General features: G+C 37.1%; 1 protein-coding gene across 8 annotated transcripts in view; it reads right to left on the reverse strand.

Moving 5' to 3' along the window:
- The window catches only part of DIO2 (iodothyronine deiodinase 2), a 202594-nt gene that overhangs the window by 81566 nt on the left and 100057 nt on the right, over positions 1-20971 (reverse strand). The window lies entirely within an intron of this gene.

Raw genomic sequence — 20971 nt, forward strand, 5'->3', positions numbered from 1 at the left:
CAAGAAAATCTGCTGGGTTTCATGCTAAGCCAATAAAGAACAGTCATAAAGGATTTACAACCACTTTCCTATCTTTTGAGAAAAAGTTCAATTCTTGACACACTGATAGACCTACTATGTACAGAGCATTCAGAGGGGTACGAAGAAAATACGGTGGTAAGTGAGATGCTTGAAACCAATATTGACTGTGTGTCTCTGAGAGTATGGAATTTAAGGGAGTTCTTCGACATAACTCTATTTCCAATTTTTTACCTAATTAGTATGTATTTATTTTAGAATAAGAAATAAATAAATAGAAAATGTATGGAAGTGGATAGAGTATAGTGTGTTCTTGTTTCTAATAGAACAGGCCTCACATGTTAAACCTCTTTGTACATGCTATTTGGCTATGTGGAAAGAGAGGAAAGCCACACTGATTGAGCATGACGATGTCCAGGCATTTTCTTAGATGATTAGAAACATTAATCTTATTTACATCTCACCACAACTTTTCAAGAGAAATCTTATCATCCTCATTTCATAGATTTAGAAACTGGCTCTTGTAGAAAGTATATGATTTGCCTTTGGTCACACAACAAGTTTTCAGACCCCAAGTACAGTACTCTTTTCACATTCCCATAATACCTTTCTCTTTAATCTTATAGACAATAGGCCTGCCTATTGCTGAGAATACCAGTCTGATTTATGACCACAAAAGAAAATCATGTGTAGTCCCTAGGAGCCCCATATTCTTTTTTATTTGCTGTTCCTAATACACCAAATATAAATTCTTAGTGAATTATTCCTGGTTCCAATGAATTATTGCACTGAGTTTATTATACCCAACCATTTGGTTTGCTTGTTGATCAAGTTTTCCCAGTAGATAAAATGGAAAAAAATATCAACCACTTGTTTTAAACCGATGTAGTTCAAACAATTGCTTGAAGTGTTCCCTAATTGATATTAACTACACACTTAATACTACCCTGAAATTTTAATTTCTACATTACAGGTTAGAAACAAAACATGAAACAAACAAATGATTCGAGTTGAATGTAGAGACCATCACAAAGAAAAATTCTAGAATTATAAATTAACAAAACAAAAGTGTTTTTTAAAAAGTCAGCAAATAGGAAAGTTCAGACTGGATTAATATAAATCAGCAAGATGCTAAAGATTCCAATATGTGCAGCAAGATTAATATTTACAGAAAAAAATAAGTAAAATGATTAGATATTTTTGAGAAATAAAATTGCTTCTAGCCATCAGGAAAATGGTTTTCCTTGGAAAGTTTTAGTGACTGAAATGAGGGACAAATGGGATTTCTGGGGACTCAATGACATTCTGTTGTTTGATCTCAATACTGGCTAAATGTGATGCTCAGTTTGTGTATTTTCTGTTTGTATATCACAGTTCAATAAACATTTCTCAGAAATGACTTCTAGCAGTGAGGACAAAAAACACCCTGACTGGTTTTTAATGATGTTTTTTGCATCTTTGCACTATAGAATTTTTTTTTTTTTCAAAAGAAAAACAAAACAAAACACAAACAAGAGTCATGAGAATAGTTTATATAGGGGATATCTATTCATTTGCAAAAGACAAAAGAGAGGCACCTGGTGGCTCAGCTGGTTGAGCATCTCCCTTGAGCTCAGGAAGTGATTCCAGGGTCCTTGGATTAAATCCAGCAGGAAGCCTCCTGCTTGGCAGGCAGTCTGCTTCTCCCTCTCCCACTGCCCTTCCCCCACCCCACCCTGCTCATGCTCACTCTTTCCCTCTTGAGTGCTTTATTTCAAATAAATAAATGAAATCTTAAAGAAAAGAAAAAAGAAAAGGAATGGAAAGAAAAGTAAAGAAAAGAAAAAGACAAAAGAAAATCTCTTAAACTCATTCCACTAAAGGAAAAAAGATGAGTTCCTCTTAGTATTCCATAAGTATCTGATCTGGATATGAAGAGGTGATCTAAAGTCCGCAGGCACAACAGAGCCCAATCAACTCCCCTTTCTTCTCACAACGCATATGCTTACACGCACAAATACACTCACAAATGCATGCGTGCACTCCAAACCATGTAAACCATCCCTGAAAATAAGTCTCTGATCTATAAAGAGTTACTATTGAGCAGGACTCAGATACTTACATTTCTAAGGGTCAACTTCAGGATGATTTTAATTCGTATCAAATCTGACAAGCCAAGAATGTGTTGTGCTGATCCATGAAACTTATTTTTAAAGTTGATTATTTGAATCCCCAATTCTATTGAAAGCCTATTAGAAGATAATTTTAAGATAGTACACTTAATTTCAACAGAAGCTAGTAATTCTTAACGTTAGAATTCAGAAGAATTATCTGGAACATTTGTTGACCACATAGACTTGTAATCTTTATGTCAGAGACCTTGATTCTGTAGATCTGTAGGGCCCATCCCAGAAGTCTATGTTTTCCAGAAGCATGCCACGTAATTCTGAAACAGATAATCAGCACACCACACCTTGAGAAACACTGCCACTATTAGAACCTCACTTATTCATTTCCTGTCATACTCTGCATGGGATTCAGAGAGATCACAATACAAGCAGGGTGCATGGACCTGGAGAACCAGATGTTTTTCATCCTGGAAATCTAACAATTAATGATTTAACACCACACTAGAGTAAAACAAGGGAGAACAGCACAACCGGACAGGTGACTTCACCATGTTCTCTTAGTAAGTGTGACAAGATGTACCCTGGCTAAAGTACTGTGCATTTGTAAAATTTGTTCCAGCACTTTCACAAGCCTTCATCCTATGAGACACAATAGCTTATGTGAGAGAAAAGGGCTCAACTCAGAAAACTTTTATGACACCCTGACCCATGGTTAGCTAACACCTAACAAAGACTTTGGCTAGCTAGCCGGCAAACCCTCCATTTGAAGACAAGTTTCATCCATGGAAGCTGTAACTCAACCTGTCACAGCAAGTATACCAGCATTACATTGGGACTTTCATGGGCTGTCAGTCACAGGATGGCTTTTAATTTTCTGCAACCCAGAACTTCATCAAGCTAGAAGCAACAGCTACCTTGTTTACCCTCATTCTTAGGCAATCTTTCTCTGCATTATCATTTTGATCACTAATGTGCTTGCATTGACAAGAGCCAAAGAAAATTAAAATGCAACCCAGAAACAACAGAAATGTGTCATCCTGGAACGGACATGTGGTCCGTCCAACCTAGGCACCTGCTTCTCATGATGAGTAATGCCAGATGTTTCAGGGAAAGATATAAGTCTCTATTACACATGTGCTTTATGCAATTGTGCAATGATACATCACAAGGGAGTTTTCTTTTTCTGACCCTGGGTTAAGCATCATTTGCAGCCTAATATTTCAAGACATCAGTCCTTGAACTCATTACCCCTACATCCTTTACAGCACTCTCTTAAGAAAGAAAAGAAAAGAAAAAAGAATATTTGTTCAATATGTTTCCTCATCAACTCTGGACCAAGGCAATTATACTTGTAGACAACACTTTGTGGTTTCCATTAAGGAGATGGCTGGATATTTGATATAAGGACAATATTAGTTGGATACAGTAGGTAAATGAGAACTAGCTCACATTTGCAAATAGCTTGGAGAAAAAAAAAATCACTATGCTGATAATGCTCAAATTTGGTATTAGGAAAACCTTCCAGAATCTTTATAGCTAACAGCATAATTTGGGTAAAATGACAAAAAAAAAAAAAAAAAAAAGCCAAAAACAACTAGCAACAATGGCAAGAATTATAAACACTAACAATTTCTCTTTCATTATATACTCTTGAAAAAATTTAATAAGAAACATAACAACATAATGGCTTATTCATTTGTTGAGCGGATATTTATAGAATACATTCTCTATTCAGGGAAGTTAAGGACTAGGAAAGGACTAGGGAAGTAGTCATGGGTTTTACCCTTACATAGTCCAAAAAAGGAAATGGACAATTGTTAGAGAAATAAATAGATAGTATAATGCCAAATTGAGATACATGCTATAAATGAAACATTTTCTTTGGAGAAAATGTACTTGACCACTCTAACGAGGTATCTCCAGTTTTTCTCTATTATAACCATGCTGGTTTCATTTAATCTCTCCAAAGAAAATGTACATCTGCACATTTCAAAGCTGAAATGAAAGGTTAAGAAGATTTAAGATCATGCCAAGAGCAGCAGGAAAGTGTTCAGAGTAAAGGAAACAATGAGGTAAGTCCTACAGGTAAAACCAAGCATGGTGTGGTCTAAGAACTGAAAGGAAGGGGAGGTCAGTGTAAATGGTAGTCAATAATAACCAGATCTTGTAGGACTTTGTAGGTTATTGTCTAGAGTTGCAACTATGTAAGTGAGATGGGAAACCATTAAAGAACTTCAAGTGGCATAATGGTATAAACATATTTATGTTATTTAAAGATCACACTGGATACAGGGGGAGAATGTAATGGAGGAGACAAAGTGTGGGGAGGTCTGTTAGAGCACTGATTCTCTAACTTTAAAGTACATAGGAATATCTGGTGATCTGGTTAAGACGCAGATTCTGATTTGCAAGTCAAGGGTGAGATATGAGATTCTGCATTTCCAACAAGCTCCCAAGTGATGCTGACACTACTGGTCCATGGACCACACTCTCTATAGTAGAGCATGAGACTACTTTCACCACAGTCCACACTTTTGTCTCTTTCAAGAAGGTGGCTTGAGTTAGGATGGAAAATGTGGTATTAGAGGAAATTTGACAGATTTGAGATACGTTTGGGAGTTATAACTACCAGATTTGCTATAGCATGCTTCTTTACATCATAGTAGGGTCGAATTAAGAAGACCTCTGAAACCAAAATTTATGCAACTAAAAGGGGTCCAAAAATTTCAACATTGCTTATGGTTTGAGCTAACAGCTGAGGAATTAGGCAGAGATGGAAACATTGAATGATAGGCTAGAGCTTAGCTTGGGGAATATCAGAAGGGGTTGAAGGAGTGGTAGGTGCGATAAAGCTGTTGCCTGGGGCTCAGCCTGATAGGTAGGGAGTTATTAACAGTGGATCAGTGAGAGAAGATGACCACAAATGCACAAGAAAGAACCAATAACCTCAAACTCAGGAACTTTGTTCTGCCACATTCTAGCTCTGTGTCTCTGGGAAAAAACAAAACAACCCTCCCCACCAAAAAGCACCAGTCTTATAATTATTTCTTCATTTAATAAAATATGATGCAATGAGATCATAACCATGAAAACATTCAGCACGGCATCTATCGTAATGAGAAGGTATTAATAAATATCAAGCGAATTATACTCATGTGTTTCCGTGGATGACCAGTTCTGCTTCTTCTGAAGACATAAAAAGAAAATTGCTTATGTAGCTATAGGAGGGAGTGATTTCATATCATGGAGGGTGTCCACATGCACCCCATGTTATTTCTGTTTCCATAAAGATGCTTTCTGACAATGAAGTTGGAAAGCCTTTTCTTAGAAGCAACGAGTAAGTATCACCTTTGAATTAAAAAAATAGTCCACACTTCTGGAAATGCTTTAGAGGAAATTTCCAATTAAATAGAATATTGTTAATACAGAACTTAAAGAGCTTATCCAGTCCCTTCACCATACCTGAAAGCATCCCAAAGATGCAGCCAACTCTTATATTATCAAAACTCGTAGAAGAGATTGGCAACAATCTCTTTCAGGTTCCCAAGCAAAGGCCATCAAGATTTTTTCCTTGATTCTATATCAGTCCTCTACTGTTGTTCGTTATATTACTTGTACTAAGAATAAGGCTTGCTGACTTTATCTTTACCGGTTAAATTTAATGTCATTCACCTTGACTACACTTGTAGAGGGAATAGAAAATACCTGGTCACTGTACTCTATTACTCAGGTCTGTTGTGAAGTTAGACCGACCGACTTCAATTAAGCCTCTTTTGTAATTAACAGCAAATATTTGTGTCCAAGCAAAGTGCCAAAAGTCTCCCCAAAGCTGTTTGATCTCTCAGTGGGTAAAACATGACCCCTATACACATACTTTGCCTCATGAATGCATGGTGATGATAGTTTTCCCAGTGATACAAAGGCAAACTCAGTCTTTTCAAATGACAAATATAAAACAATTAGATTCTGTATAATCTTTAAAGTGATGGGCTTTATGTCTCTCTCAGGATAGGGACAAATTTACAGAGTACAATTTGAATAGCTTTATGAATCTCTTTACTTGTTGAACCTTATGCCTGAAATAAACGAGGGATCTTCTCCCAAAACCCTCTGTAGTCTCAGTGCCCACATTCCTTTTTTTTCTCTGCACTAGAATAATTCTCAGATTCTGAAAGAGGGCCTCTGAAATTTCCATGGACAATCCACTCTAGTAGAAAAGAAGTGATACTTTTGGTCAACTAAATATTCCAACCACACAAACTTCTGAATCCTATAAACCACTCATTCCCTTCACTTGGTCTCATAATAAATAATACCAAGTTTGGGGGTTTCAGAGTTGAAAAATTTTTCAAGAACTTAACAGGAAGGCAATTATCTCTCACCTGTATTTATAAAATGACCTTGATCATATCAGGCTCTCCCTACCTCCAATTCACCTCACTTAAATCCATCCTACACTGACCCCAAAGGAGATATCCAAGGTGCAGATTGGATCATGGTGCTCAGACAATGGAAGAGCTTGTATTTAACACATTAAACCCATCGATATTCTTGTCTGACTCTCTCACTAAACTGTAAAACCTTTAAGGCAAGGAACAAATCGTATTCAGCCCATTAATCCTACAAGCTAACACCAGGCATGACTTTTAACAGATTCTTCATAATGCTTACTTAATGAGTAAATGTTAGTTCTTCAGAATCACAGACTTCTAAAAATGGAGATCAAGGAAGAAAGTGGGGGAAAAAAGAGTAAATGGCAAAGATGTCAAACTACAGACTTCCTCTTTGTCTTCCTTTTGTTCCCCAGAGCAGTTAGAGTAATACCTGAAGTAAATACTTTATACCACAACCTCCTGCTACATCCAGAGCTTCTGAGATCACCGTCATTTCCCAAGTGATATGCAAAGAAGTCATACTTTATTTACACCAACACATTATTACTGAAAGCTGTCTTCTAAGTTTTAAGTAGAATGGAATGGAATGATGTTTTCTAAACCCAGTTTCACCAAAATGGATTTCAGTACATATCTGCCAGTGATGATATCTCAATATCATCTACCTGTCTATGCCTACCACACACACTCACACATACAGGTTTTTGATACAACAAATCTTACTTAGATATATGGGGGATAAATCTTACTCACCCTTAACTACCATTCCTCCTTGGCTCCCCTAACTGCATTATAATCATAGTCATTACTGCCTTAATGATAGTAATAATGCTTTGTGCTTCTACAGCACTTCTCAGATGATCTCAAAGCATGACTGCATTGTGACTATAAAAATTAAGAACATTTGCCTCCTCTGGAGATGGTGTTTATAATAAGGGCAGGAACTCACAGACTTGTCTGACACCCACAAGTCAAAATTATGAGGAGGCTTGCACAGATTTGTTTCTTTTATTTAGTTAGGAAAGGGTGATTTTATGGACACAGGTCAAGACAAGTCTCTAGAGGAGCCCATCAAAGAAGGAAGACCTATTTCTTATCCAACACTCTCTGACCTTATCAAATACATTTTATACTGACAAGAAGGACAAGAAAATTTAATGTTTCCGTAGTTTAAATCTACAAAAGTGCCTTTCAAGTCAAGACAACAAATTGACCAGCTGCCCTATGTAGTCTTTTTCTTTGGTCTCAAGCCAAACCCCTGTACAACTCAAACTTCTTGTCCCCATTTCATGTGACACTTTCACAGTGCCCCAACTATTTCACTACAAGTTCTATATGGTTATTATTATAATTATGTTCCCATGATCCCAAGAAATCCCTTAGAAATTCTAGAAAACATAAAGAACCCAAATTCACCCTTCATGAGGACCAACCATCTATGAGAAGTGTCCTATGTCATGAGAGGCTAAGATATTTCTACCCTAGTCTAAGGCTTTTTTTTAGGAGTTACCATGTACCCATGTAGTGCCAGGATAAGGCAAAGTACTGGGAACAATATGTAGAGATTTCATCTCTACCTTTGAGGAGCTCATATTCTTTGTAGACTAGAGACCATGAGAAGTGATAATTTGTCCCGTTTCCACACCATGACTGCCCCAAGAAATTTATTCTCTACATGGCAGCAGAAAGATGAATTTAAAATACAAATGAGATCCTACTGCTCACCTGCTCAAAACCCTTTGATAGCTTCTCAGCACACTTAGAAAGATATCTAAATTCTAATCATAACTTACAGGGCTCCCTGGATCTCTTGCTGCTTGCCTGTTTGTCCAGTCTCATTTTTTTCCCTGTGAACCTTCTAACTGAAGACGTACTCACTTCCTTTCTGCTTCTCTAAAAATCCAAGTCTAATAACCTCCAGACTTCTACACTTGCTGCTCCATTTTCTTATAACACTAGTCTAGAAGTATTATATGTCATCATATGACTTGTCCCCCCCCCTTTTTTTAAGATTTTATTTATTTATTTGACCAAGAGAGAGGTCACAAGTAGGCAGAGAGGCAGGCAGAGAGAGAGGAGGAAGCAGGTTCCTGGCTGAGCAGAGAGCCCGATGTGGAGTTCCATCCCAGAACCCTGAGACCATGACCTGAGCCGAAGGCAGAGGCTTTAACCCACTGAGCCACCCAGGCGCCCCTTGTTCCCTCAATTTATTCAGCTCTTCCCTCCAGCCTCAACTTCACAGAGAAACCTTCCTTGACCACTTCCTCTACCATGGCTATTCCAGTCTGTGATAGGTCAACTTTATCTTTTTAGCCTACTTTATATTTACTCACCATGTTTACCCCTATCTGGCATTGTAATATATATGTTCATGTGGTTGATTGCTCACCATTGGTTCTGTCCACCAGAATGTAGGCTTCCTATGGGCAAGGATTTTGTTGTGTTCATTACTGTAACCCAAGCACCTAGAATAACACTCTGCCTATAGTGTCTGCTCAACAAATATTTCTTGATAAATAAATAGTGGAAAAGTTCTCTATAACCACATTTCACCTAATAATACCACGGGATCACCTATTTGTTCCTAATACCCTTAGGATTCTTTCAGGTCTTCAAGATGGGAAAAGAAAGGGAATGAATCTTTACCTGTTAAACCCAGACACACTGGTGTGGGCTGCAAGTAGTATCTATTTGCCCACAATCATCCTTTACTGCCCATAATCTCAAGTCTCTCTCTCCTTTACACATTAGGTGCTATAATTATGATTTTATTACTGGAGACTGGCTGTCCAGTCATCAGGAAGCATCCTTCATTGACGTGTGTTGCCCCATTGACATAGAGAGGCCTGATAACTGTGTCTCTTTGTCTACATCTATTTCTAACTCCTTTGGGCAGGCTTAAACTTGATGCATTCACATACCCCAAGAAATCTCTTCCTGAGAGCAATAACAGGAACTGGATTGTTTTCATAAAGCTTCATGTCTATCTTGTCAGCCCCCAGGGGTCAAATTTTTTTTTTTTAATCTTGTTGTCTTATGGGGTATTTCAAACTATCAAAACAAGTGTGTGCAACAAAAAAGCTACTTGGTTGGATTCACCAAGAGCCTGGATGCCTATCTATAAACACACACACAATTATGTATGCAAAATGCTAATAAGCAAAATGCAAAGGCACAAAATGTCAAGCCTATCAAAATGAGCACACAAATCTTGAGATATACCACACTGGTGCTTTTAAGTTCTGATAGGTTCAAATAAGTCTTGGAACTTAGTTTAAATGTCTCATTCATAATTGTCCCAACTTCTGTATAAAGCTGCCTCCCCAACAAGGATCACTCCCTCCTTTCCACCCCAATGTCCAATAAGAATATTGGTTCCCAGGGCGCCTGGGTGGCTCAGTTGGTTGGACGACTGCCTTCGGCTCAGGTCATGATCCTGGAGTCCCGGGATCAAGTCCCACATCGGGCTCCCAGCTCCATGGGGAGTCTGCTTCTCCCTCTGACCTTCTCCTCGCTCATGTTCTCTCTCACTGTCTCTCTCTCAAATAAATAAATAAAATCTTTAAAAAAAAAAAAAAAGAATATTGGTTCCCATTGCCCACTGGAAGCACTTTGTAGCATATGAAAAAACAGGCTGATGGCATTGTTTTTATAGGTCTTTTTCACTTTAACAATCACCTAACAGTCAGGTTGATCTCATTGACTGACAACAATACTAATTCAGAAAATGTGGTTTCTAATCACAAGGGATAAGCCTTGTTTTCTCAGCAGTATTTCGTGCCATCACCTGTTTTTCTAGAAAGTGAGGTAAAACACTGCAGGCTTAACCAAAATGTTGAGGAAGTCATGCTGGTTTTCTTTTAAAACTATATTGGGCTGAGCTAAAGAGAATATCAAAAACTTATTTCCTTTTCTGAACCTAAAATTGAACCAGAGCCATGTAGCCACACACCCATCTGTTCATACATTCACTTATCCCTTCTAATGTGTACTAAACATCGACTCCAGGGCAGACTCTGCTAGAACTAGAACTAAAAGTATTAACAAGACACAGCCCTTGCTCTAAATCAATTATCTACCTTCAACAAAAGTTTTTGTCTTCAACAATAGCAATAGCTTTTACATCCAAACATATATAGCCTGTGGAGCTTTACATCTACTAACTTTCCTTTCATGACTCTCTACCAAAGCTTTAACTGAATCCACACTGCATATCTGTGATGTCGGGATTCTCATGCTTCCTTGACTGTTTATGCACAGTCTAAAATTTACAAAGTACTTTTCACATATAGCATTTCAATTAATCCTCATAACAATCTGTGAGTTAGATGTCATAAACCTCATTTTTTTATTATTTTAAACTTTCATTTTAATCACCCAGTACTCATCACAAGTACACTCCTTAATCCCCATAACCTATTTGACCCATCTCAACCCAACTCACTTCCCCTCTGGTAACAACCAGTTTGCTCTCTATAGTTAAGAGACTGTTTCTTGGTTTGCCTATTTTTTCCCCTTTGCTCCTCTGTTTTGTTTCTTAAATTTCACCTATGTGAAATCATATGATATTTGCCTTTCTCTGATTTATTTCACTTAACATAATCTCTCTAGCTCCATCCTTGTTGTTGCAAATGGTAAGATTTTATTCTTCACAGCTGAATAATATTCCATTGTTTATTTCATGAACATCATTTGATAGAAGCAGGAGCAGAACCTCAGGAATGCTGTGTCACTTGCCCAGGGATACACATGGTCTTCAGGGTAGAAATGGACATTTCTGACTCCATATAAATCTAATGTGGCTTCCATTTATCAACTATATCATCTCCTTTTAGTCTTCTTTTGTTGCATACTCCCTTAGCAAATATTTCTTAAGTGTGAACTATGTGCAAAATATTTGCTAGGCAGGAGTATTCAATCCTTGCCAGGCTGGTCAATTTCTTTAGTTCCAAAGTTGATCAAGTTGTTTATCTCTGTGTTCCCTGAATCTAGAGCTAGTTTCCTCTGCAATTTCTGGACAAATACTATACAATATCACGCAAAATCTGACTTCTTAAGTAAATGTCCATTTCAGCTCCATCTCAGAAAGGGTCAAAGCTTTTCTGCATAACTCATATCATTTTTTTAAGTTCTTATTTTACATGGAGTTTTTAGCTATAGTGCTTTTTTCCCCTTGCCCCACCTAGAGAGAAACCTAAGTGGATTAGAAGAGAAAGGGATAAGTCAAGTCGAAATTCTTCTATTGTACTTGAGAAACACAAGTGGATGAGCAGCTAGAGGTGCCAGAGCCCATCACAAGTGTAAATGGGAGGCCATGAATATAGATGACTACACCAAAGCTCAGGTTACATAGATAGTTCTGTAATTTCTGCCACTTTTTAACCAGAACCATTTCTCTCATTACTCTCATCTCACACTTGCTGCTTGTTGAGCTACTTTAAAACCTAATTCAGAAAGATGGCCCTTAAGAAAGAAAGATGTGAAATCAAAAGCAGATGGTTTAATGTACTGGGGTCATGTCTGGGTCTGGAAATGGAAACAGGGACAGCAGGTTTTTATATTCTCTTGAGCAAATCCCAGAACATTCTTTAAAATGAAGCAGTCAAAAAATATAAATATTTCCATTAGTCAAAGGATACCAGACCAAGGTTTGTCAAATCATGGACCGCAAGAACTTCTCCAAGTGGAGAGGTTTACATGAATACTGAGGCACTCATCATTACCAAGAACTTTTGTGGGACCTATGCACCCTTCTGTGTCATTTTCCAGATTTGGTGGCACAGGATGTGAAAGAAAACAAGAATTGGAGGACAAAGGCACTGAAAGGAAATGGGAGGGGAAAATGAAAAGCAAGGAGAGAGGGTGGATGGCATAAAAAAGAAAAATATTTTTAAATATAGATTTTATCTATTTGAGAAAGAGAGAGAGTGGGTGTGTGAGAATGGAGGGAGCAGCCAAGAAACAGGAAATGGGAAGGGGAAAGCATCCCAAGCAGACTCTATGCTGAGCACAGAGCCTGACAAGGGGCTTGGTCTCAGGACCCTGAGATCATGACCTGAGCTGATACCAAGAGTCAGAGGTTTAACTGACTGAACCACTCAGATGACCCCAAGAGAAAAAGTTTTGAAATCAGATCGGCATTACTTTAAATTCTGGCTTTTGCTTTGTGTCTGCCCAACCTGGCTCCTCTCGGTAGTGCACACAGTTATATTGACTGTAGGACAAATGTAAAGATTAAATGAGATTTTGAATGAAAAGAGCCAGCATGGTGCTAGACAGAGCAGACCCTCAATAAAGACAGGTGGCAGTGACTTTTTTTTTTTTTTTAACAGTAAATGATTGAAGAAAGAGAGAGAAGAAAAGATGTTCTCACTGAATGGCATGTCATTCTCAAACCAGATTTTTAAGAAATTTCTATTTCTAAAAATCTACCTGGATAATCCAGTATCTTTTAAATGGATTATTATTTGAACTATTCTGATAATTCTATAGTGTATGGATACAAAGGTAAAGCTGCCCAAAATAAAAACTGAAAAAAAAGTTTTGAGTGCACTGTTGTTCTCAATCAGAATCTCTTGTGCAGCTTTTGAAAGAAATCAAATTCCCAGGTCTGACATCCACCTAATTTGTTTTTAGTAGGTCTTGGGCAGGGTTTAGACATTTGCACTTTTTTTTTTTTAAGTTCCACAGGTATTCTAACACCCAAACAAGGTTTTACACTGCTATTATAAACACTACATAAAGTTAGGCACTTGGGCAATGTGAGGGTCTTCCTACCACCATCCTAAATTAATGCAAAACACCAGTAGGGAAATAGACATTCAACACTGCAACTTTCTTTATCAGATTGAAATTGACAGAATATTTTATTTTCTGTATCTATTGGCTCAAACTTCTTCTGTGTTTGTACCCATCTATAAAAATCAAGATATGCCCTAGAAGAAAGACTATGGAAACCCAGTAAACCCTTCCTCTAGAATATACTCCAAGTTTTAACCAATCCTTCATGTGTTTATATAATGACACATAACTTAATGACATCTACTTCAAATGTGTTGGGAAGCACACTGTTGAGAATAAGGCAAAGACAGTATGTAGCATGTCATGTTCTCAGGAGTGATGGTGGTAACATTATGTAATTTTGACATTTTGCTTCAATTTGCTTGGCTGCCTCCATCTGTGTGAGTTATTGATTGGTGTATGGAAAATGAATTACTTCACTTTTGAATGGGTCATGAGGGAATTAAAACAATCAAGGCTAAATGACTAATAATGTACCGTGTTCTAGTAGAAGACCATTCATTGTCCATTGATCCTTGTGGAGTATACTTTTCATTCAAGATTACAGCTTTTCTTAAAAAAAGAAAATACATCATTTCCACCAACCCAAAAGGAAAATCATTATAAGAACACAAAGTGTTTATTCTTATAAAGTTAACCATTTTACAAAGCTTTATTTGGAAAACCCAAATGAGCTAATAATGCATTTTTTAAAAATATGCAACAGAAAAATTGTTCCAAATAAATTTTAAAATAAAATGCCAGAAACTTGGGAAAATGTACTCAGTGGCCAAGAAAACAAAAGAATGGATGGTGATGAGAATTTCACTTCTCTTTCATCAGGTTCCACTTAGCTAAGGTCAGTCATGCAACTGCAGATAAACAAACAAAGGAACTTACATTTAAACATGGCACATTTCTAACAGGACTTCTCAGCACAGGGAGAGAGACCATCTCGGTGTTCCCTACCTCATGGAAGCACCAGCTGCTTCTCATCACTTTGGGAGCAAGTTGTGAAGAACATTAGTGACTTATAATTAAAGTGAAGAAATTCCATTCAAATATAATCATAAAAGGAAATGACAGAGACACAAAGAAATGCAGAAATTAAAAAAAAATAAATAAACCCCTAAAACCTTAAAGGCCTGAAGTGACCTCAGATTATTAAAAAAAAAAAAAAAAGACAAAACAACAACAAAAAAACAGACTGACCTTAAAAGAATTTTCCTTTGGATAGGAAAGCCACATCAACTGAGATGAATTCTGAGAAAAGAAGGCCTTATTGGTATAAACAGATACCATTTTTTTAAAGATTTTATTTATTTATTTGACATACAGAGATCACAAGTAGACAGAGAGGCAGGCAGAGAGAGAGAGGAGGAAGCATGCTCCCCACTGAGCAGAGAGCCTGATGCAAAGCTCAATCCCAGGACCAATGTCTTTTTCACTATGTTCTTAAGACATCTAAGCAGAAACACACCACTGTGGTTATGAAACAGATTAATCTCTCACTGAAATAGCCCTTCATACGTTTTTTAATGAAAGGAAAGTACAGAAACCACCTAGCTTCATGGGCATAGTGATGTAGTCAAGGGCACCATCCAAAATATATGTGGGGGATGTCAGTTGCATTAGTACAGTGTGGGTATATAGCAAAAAAAAGGGAGCCTGATGAGAAAAAGGAGAGAAAAAAAATGATGCATCAAAAATATTTTTACCTTTTGTTTGCCAGGTTACCAAAGTACTGGCCTGCTTTAGGTCTTGGAGACAGCTAAGACCCTTTAGCTTTAATTTATATATTCCCAGACCTGAGTCACTGGCCCTAAATTCACTTGTATCACTGGGGGTAACTTTACACTCTAAACAGATAGTTCTACTATTTGAATAGTTGAGAACATAAAACAATATATTCAACGCAAAGCTATTAGTAAAAGTCCATTAAGACTTGCTTACCAGGGGCACCTGGGGGGTTCAGTGGGTTAAAGTCTCTGCCTTCAGCTCAGGTCATGATCTCAGGGTCCTGGGATGGAGCCCTGCATCAGGCTCTCTGCTCAGAGGGGAGCATGCTTCCTCCTCTCTCTCTCTGCCTGCCTCTCTGTCTACTTGTGATCTCTGTATGTCAAATAAATAAATAAAATCTTAAAAAAAAAAAAAAAAAGACTTGCTTACCAGATTCCATCAGCTCTCTTTATAACAACTCATTCATAAGCTTCACTTTTCAGAAGCAACATGAAATAGAGGAAAACCCATGAACTGAAGAGCAATGGAGATCCCATTTGAGAAGTCCGCCACAGGCCATATGACTTTGGAAATAAAAACATTTATTGAGAAATTAGTATTTCCCAGGCACTGTTATCAGCACCTGACATGTATTATGTATAGTCTATATAATAGCTGTAAGAATTAGATGATATTATTTTACTGATTTTGAAATAGAGTGTTTCAAATGGCTAGTTACTGAAAAAGCCAATATTTGAACTCATGGTTCTAGCTGTTGAGTGATGCTCTTAACCTCTATGCTGTACCATTCCTCAGCATTATTTAATTTGTCTGACTCTAATCTATGAGGAGGTAAAGATTATAATAATTACATAATACATAAAATGTCCTTAACATTCGATAGTGTTACCCTTAAGGGGACTTCTAATTCCAGTCATGAAGAGGTAACGTCCATATTTATCCTCCTACCTTAAACAAGAAAAATAGCGGGGGATAGAGTGCTGTAAAACAATGATACTCAAACATACAACTGGCAACACAGGCCAATGGTTCCTGAGGAAAATGAAACAAAACAATCTCTACAATTTCCCCCACTTACTGCCTGCAGTTTCCAGGCTGCAGTACAGAAAAGGGGATCCCAAATAGAACCAGAGGTCTTTCTGACTTGAGGAGACAAGAGATTGGAGTCCAAGGAGTCTAAAAGAGCTAGAATTAGTGAGGCAGCATACCAGAGAGGGAGTTACACAGACAGCAGCCCCCAGAGATCTGAAGAGCGGGTGCTCTTGAGTTTTTGGCTGAATACTGATGTACATGTGTGTGAAAGGAAACTATCCAAGGGTAAGGGGAAAAAGAGGGAACAATTCCTGAAACTCACACAGGGCTGAGAATAGTTCTATTCCAACCACACTGATTAGAAAGATCTCCATATACACCGGGAATTGAGTATGGCATTACCTTAGAAGTAGGGCTAAATTAGTCTTAGACTACAGGCTGCCTTTGGATCTGTCCTACTGAAACTTAAAAGAAAGGTTTAAAAGGATCAGACTTATTCCAAGAACTTTAACTGCAAACTAGAAGCCAAAAAGTCATCATTCAAATATATACAGTTCACAATGTTGGAATCCCATCAAAAATTACCAGGCATGTAAATAAAGGGGAAAGTATGATCCCTCTTTAGGAGAAAAATCAACCAATAGAAATAGATCCAGAGATTAAAAATATGACAAAATTAGTAGACAAGAATATTAATAAACAGCTACTATAAATGAGTTCAAGAAGGTAGAGAAAGGGTAGAGAAATGATAAAGAGAAATGGAATATGCAAAAAGAACCAACTGTGAATTGCAAAAATGCACTGAATGTGATTGAAAGTAGATTAGACATTGCAGAAGAAAAGATCATTAAACTTGGAGAAAGAGCAATAGAAAATATCCAAAATAAAACAAAGAGGGAAAAAAAGAATAAAATATAAAAGTCCATAAATGTGGAACAATATCATGTGATCTAACATGCAAATGGAGAGGGGAAATATTTGAAAAAAATAATGGCAAAAAAATTTCTGAATTTAATAAAAACTATAAACTCATAGATCCTATCAGTTCACCACACACCAGGCAAAATAAACATGAGGAAAACCAATCTAATGCACATCATACTTAAACTGCTGAAACTAGTAATAAAGAGAAAATCTTAAAACATGTAATGAAAAATGCATTACATTTAGAAAACTGAAGGTAATAATGACAGCAGACTTCCTCTGAGAAACTATGCAAGCAGAAGACCATGTTATGACAGCTTTAAAACTATTGAAACCAAAACACTTTCAACCAAGAATTCTACACACAGGTAAAATATGTATCAAAACTGAAGGTCAACTTAAAGTTTTTCAAGCAAAAGCTTTAAGAATTTATCACTAAAAATTCTTCAGAGGGAAAATGATACCAGATAGAAATTTGAATATCCACAGAAACATGAAGAACACCAGAAATATAATGTGAGTAAATATAAAAAATTTTTTTGCATTTGTTAAATTTGTTTCTTTGAAAAATAATTCACTGTTTAGAATAAAATTAATAATAATATAGTATGGGCTTTATATGCAAAAGTAAAACGTATGATACTGATATAAAGGATTTGGTTTGGCCCGAGTCACTTAATTTCAGTTTAATGATATGCAAATGGGAGTATTTGTATTAATTCAATCTCTTCATTTTAAAACACTTCGCATAGGAGCTAGCACATAGTCGCTAATGTTAACCATTGACATTACATTTATTCCTGAATAATTTGGATTTTTACATGGAAAGTAGGAGTGCATTACTTAGTGAAATGTCAAGCCATACTGAGATTGAAGAAAAAGGGAAAATCAGAAATGCTAATCCTGTTTTTATTTAAAATTTTGATATTGTATTCATTATGGACTTTTTGCATTATTTTTTATTTTTTTAATATATATTAATATATTAATGGGGGAGGCATTGATACCTAAGTCTAGTGTCTCATCCTCCTCCCAGCCCTGTATCACTGATGTAAATAAAAGAAGTGGGAGAGAGGTTTATTCCTTGATTACACAGCCCATTGATCAAACATGATGGAGTTAAAGGCATGACCTCCTGCTCTGAAAGAATTGGAGATGTCTGTAACCTAAGGGTTAAATGTTTTTTCACTATACAAGGCATTCCCTATGCCTTCTTTCAAATAGCCAATTCTCCTAAAAGTCATTCCACAAAGAATTCAGTTTATTGAAAAGTTGTTTGCACAGCTTTTTATAAAAACGTTTTGCTGGCAAAATGACCTCAACAAGAATAGTAATTTGGTAACACTCAGTGTTCAGTTTGTGTCAAGTACTGCTCTGAGTATTCTACGTAGGTCAAAAATGATGTACTTTTCTCCATAGCCCTATGATATAGGTTCCATTTTTACCCCATGTTTATAAATGAGGAAATTGAGATCCTTTAAAATTATATGACTTTCTCAACATCACACAACTGGAAAGGGGAAGTCAGGATTTGAAACTAGGCTTCTTAATCTGGGGCCTCACTCTTCACCACCATACTACATGACCTTTCACTCCCAAACTTAGGAGGAAGACATCCAGAAAACCATAGGATATTGGTAGGCAGCAAACACATCTACGACTCTTTAATTCCTGCTTTTTATGTTTCCAGATATTGACTCGACTAGTATCATGGGTGGATAAACCACATCAACAGCTGGTTCTACTGCCTAAATATTCAGGAATATAAAAGAACATTCTCCAATATTTATGGTTAAATTGATTGTTCATCAGCAGAAAGAAACACACAATAAACACACATACATCCTTGGAGTATAGATGGGAATTCATTCCACTTGTCAAGAGAGATTTGTGTCAAAAGCAAGCACACTTGGATCACTTAGGCCTGTGCCCCCTTTTTCTCATTATGATGTCTTTGCAGTCATGAAGTCCTCTGACAGCTTGTCAATTTGGGAAATGGTATCTCTGTTGAAAGCTTGATGAGTACATCTTATTTTTAATGCTAACTAATTCCTGCTTGAAGATAATCCTCTTCGAGTTATGTTTACATAAGATACACAGAAATGACAGGATAAAAATAGTTACTACGAAATTCTCCACAGGCTATAAACAGTTTTAACTTTTGGCAAAAGGACTTTATTATTTACATACTCAGACAAATATAGGTCATACACTTCTCAGATTATTAATGTTCTTCTGCAAATAATTGACAGTGTATAAATATACCAACTGAACGCCTTACTGAGTCTTAATTAAATTTTAGCAATCTTGTTCAGAGTCTTGTGTATTTGGTTTATCTTAGGGTCATCATTAATATATATCTATAATATTACAGCCTGAGATCTTTTCTTGCCTTCTTTTTCTAAAAACAAATACAGTCAAAAGTAATTTATTTCAATGCTAGATAATGTCTAACTCCAAAATCTCAAGATTCCAATCTCCCACTGTCCAAATGTCCATAAACTTCAAGTAACATCAACTCAAATGCCATAATTTTAATAGAGAACGAGGTGGCAGAATCTGTAGCTGAAGTAAAGAGCACACTGGTTTACATTAAAACAGTTATTTCTCTGTCAAATTCTCACAGCAAGAACGGATTCTCAGTTCAACTTTTCTAGGCCAAATGAAGCATCGTGTTTATAAATAAAGCCTTCAGTCCTTTTCCTCTCTAAGCAGTAAATTCTTTGCAACCTCTGGCATTTGCAGTATGAACATCTGTCTGATTTAGTTGCAGAACAAAGGTACTCTGTTATGAAAAAAGCAGCATTTCTCCACTCACCCTTATCCCAAAACATTCCTAAAACATAGGTGTCCTATGGAGTCTGTGGTAGGTAGAATAATGACTCCCCAAATATGTCCACACCCCAATCCCTGGAACCTGCAATTATGTAAATTGTAGGGCAAAAAGGACTTTGCAGATAGGATTAGTGTTAAGGATATTCAAATAATGAAATTATCTAGATTATTCACGTTGGCCTAATTAATTGCATGGGCATTTAAAATAAGAAAACCTTTCTCAACTGAGTTTAGAATCAGAAAGAGATAAAAGTGCAGACAAATGGCCAGAGATGATGTGTTGGTAGCTTTGAGACAGAGCAGGGACTGGACTTGGGTCCCCTCACCCTGACCATGAAATCCAGCTTTCCTTGACCGCTGAAACCCTATGCCCTATGCATATCCAGTAGGGATGCAGAAGCGAGATGCTTACCAAAGGAGGGACTCAAATTCAAAGATTGATGAATACTGGACCTAACCAGTCTGCACCAAGGTGGGCCCCAGGGCTGACCTTTCACCCACTTTTTCTTCATTTTAATACCAAAAAACTACGCCCAGGGGTGGAGGTTTAATATGCTAATGAGATATTTATCCACTGTGCCTGTGGGCCCAACTTCCTGTATATCTTTCTGCCCCTTCATGCTTAGATGTCACTCCTTTCCTGTCTTAGCCTCTCTAAAAACTGTTCCTGGTCTTTGTTCTGGGAGTCGGTAGGAAGGGCCCTTTCCTTTGTGCTGCCTTCTTTGTGAATTGAGTATAATCCCCAATAAAAACCTTGCCTGGAAATTCTCACTGGGCCCTATTTGACTCCACTACTTGCAGAATCCAAGGACCTGAGTCAGTAACAGCTTTGAAGAAAAGGGAAGGGACAACAAGCTAAGGAACATGAACTCTCTAGAAGCTAGAATAGGCAAGAAAACAAACTGCCCCCTAGAGTCTTCAGAAAAATACAGTCATGTCAACACCTTGGTTTTGGCCCAATGACACCCGTGTTGCATTTCCAACCTGCAAGCCTATAATAAATGTGTGTGTTTTAAGCCACCAAGTTCATAGTAATTTGTTACAACTGCAATAGGAAATACAAAATATATTCAAGTCAAGAGGCAACTCAGCTTCACAAGGAATATGATTCCACCTTTGAAATAGGTATTTTTAGCATTC

Source organism: Mustela nivalis (assembly GCF_964662115.1).
Source record: "Mustela nivalis genome assembly, chromosome: 6".
Taxonomy (NCBI): Eukaryota; Metazoa; Chordata; class Mammalia; order Carnivora; family Mustelidae; genus Mustela; species Mustela nivalis.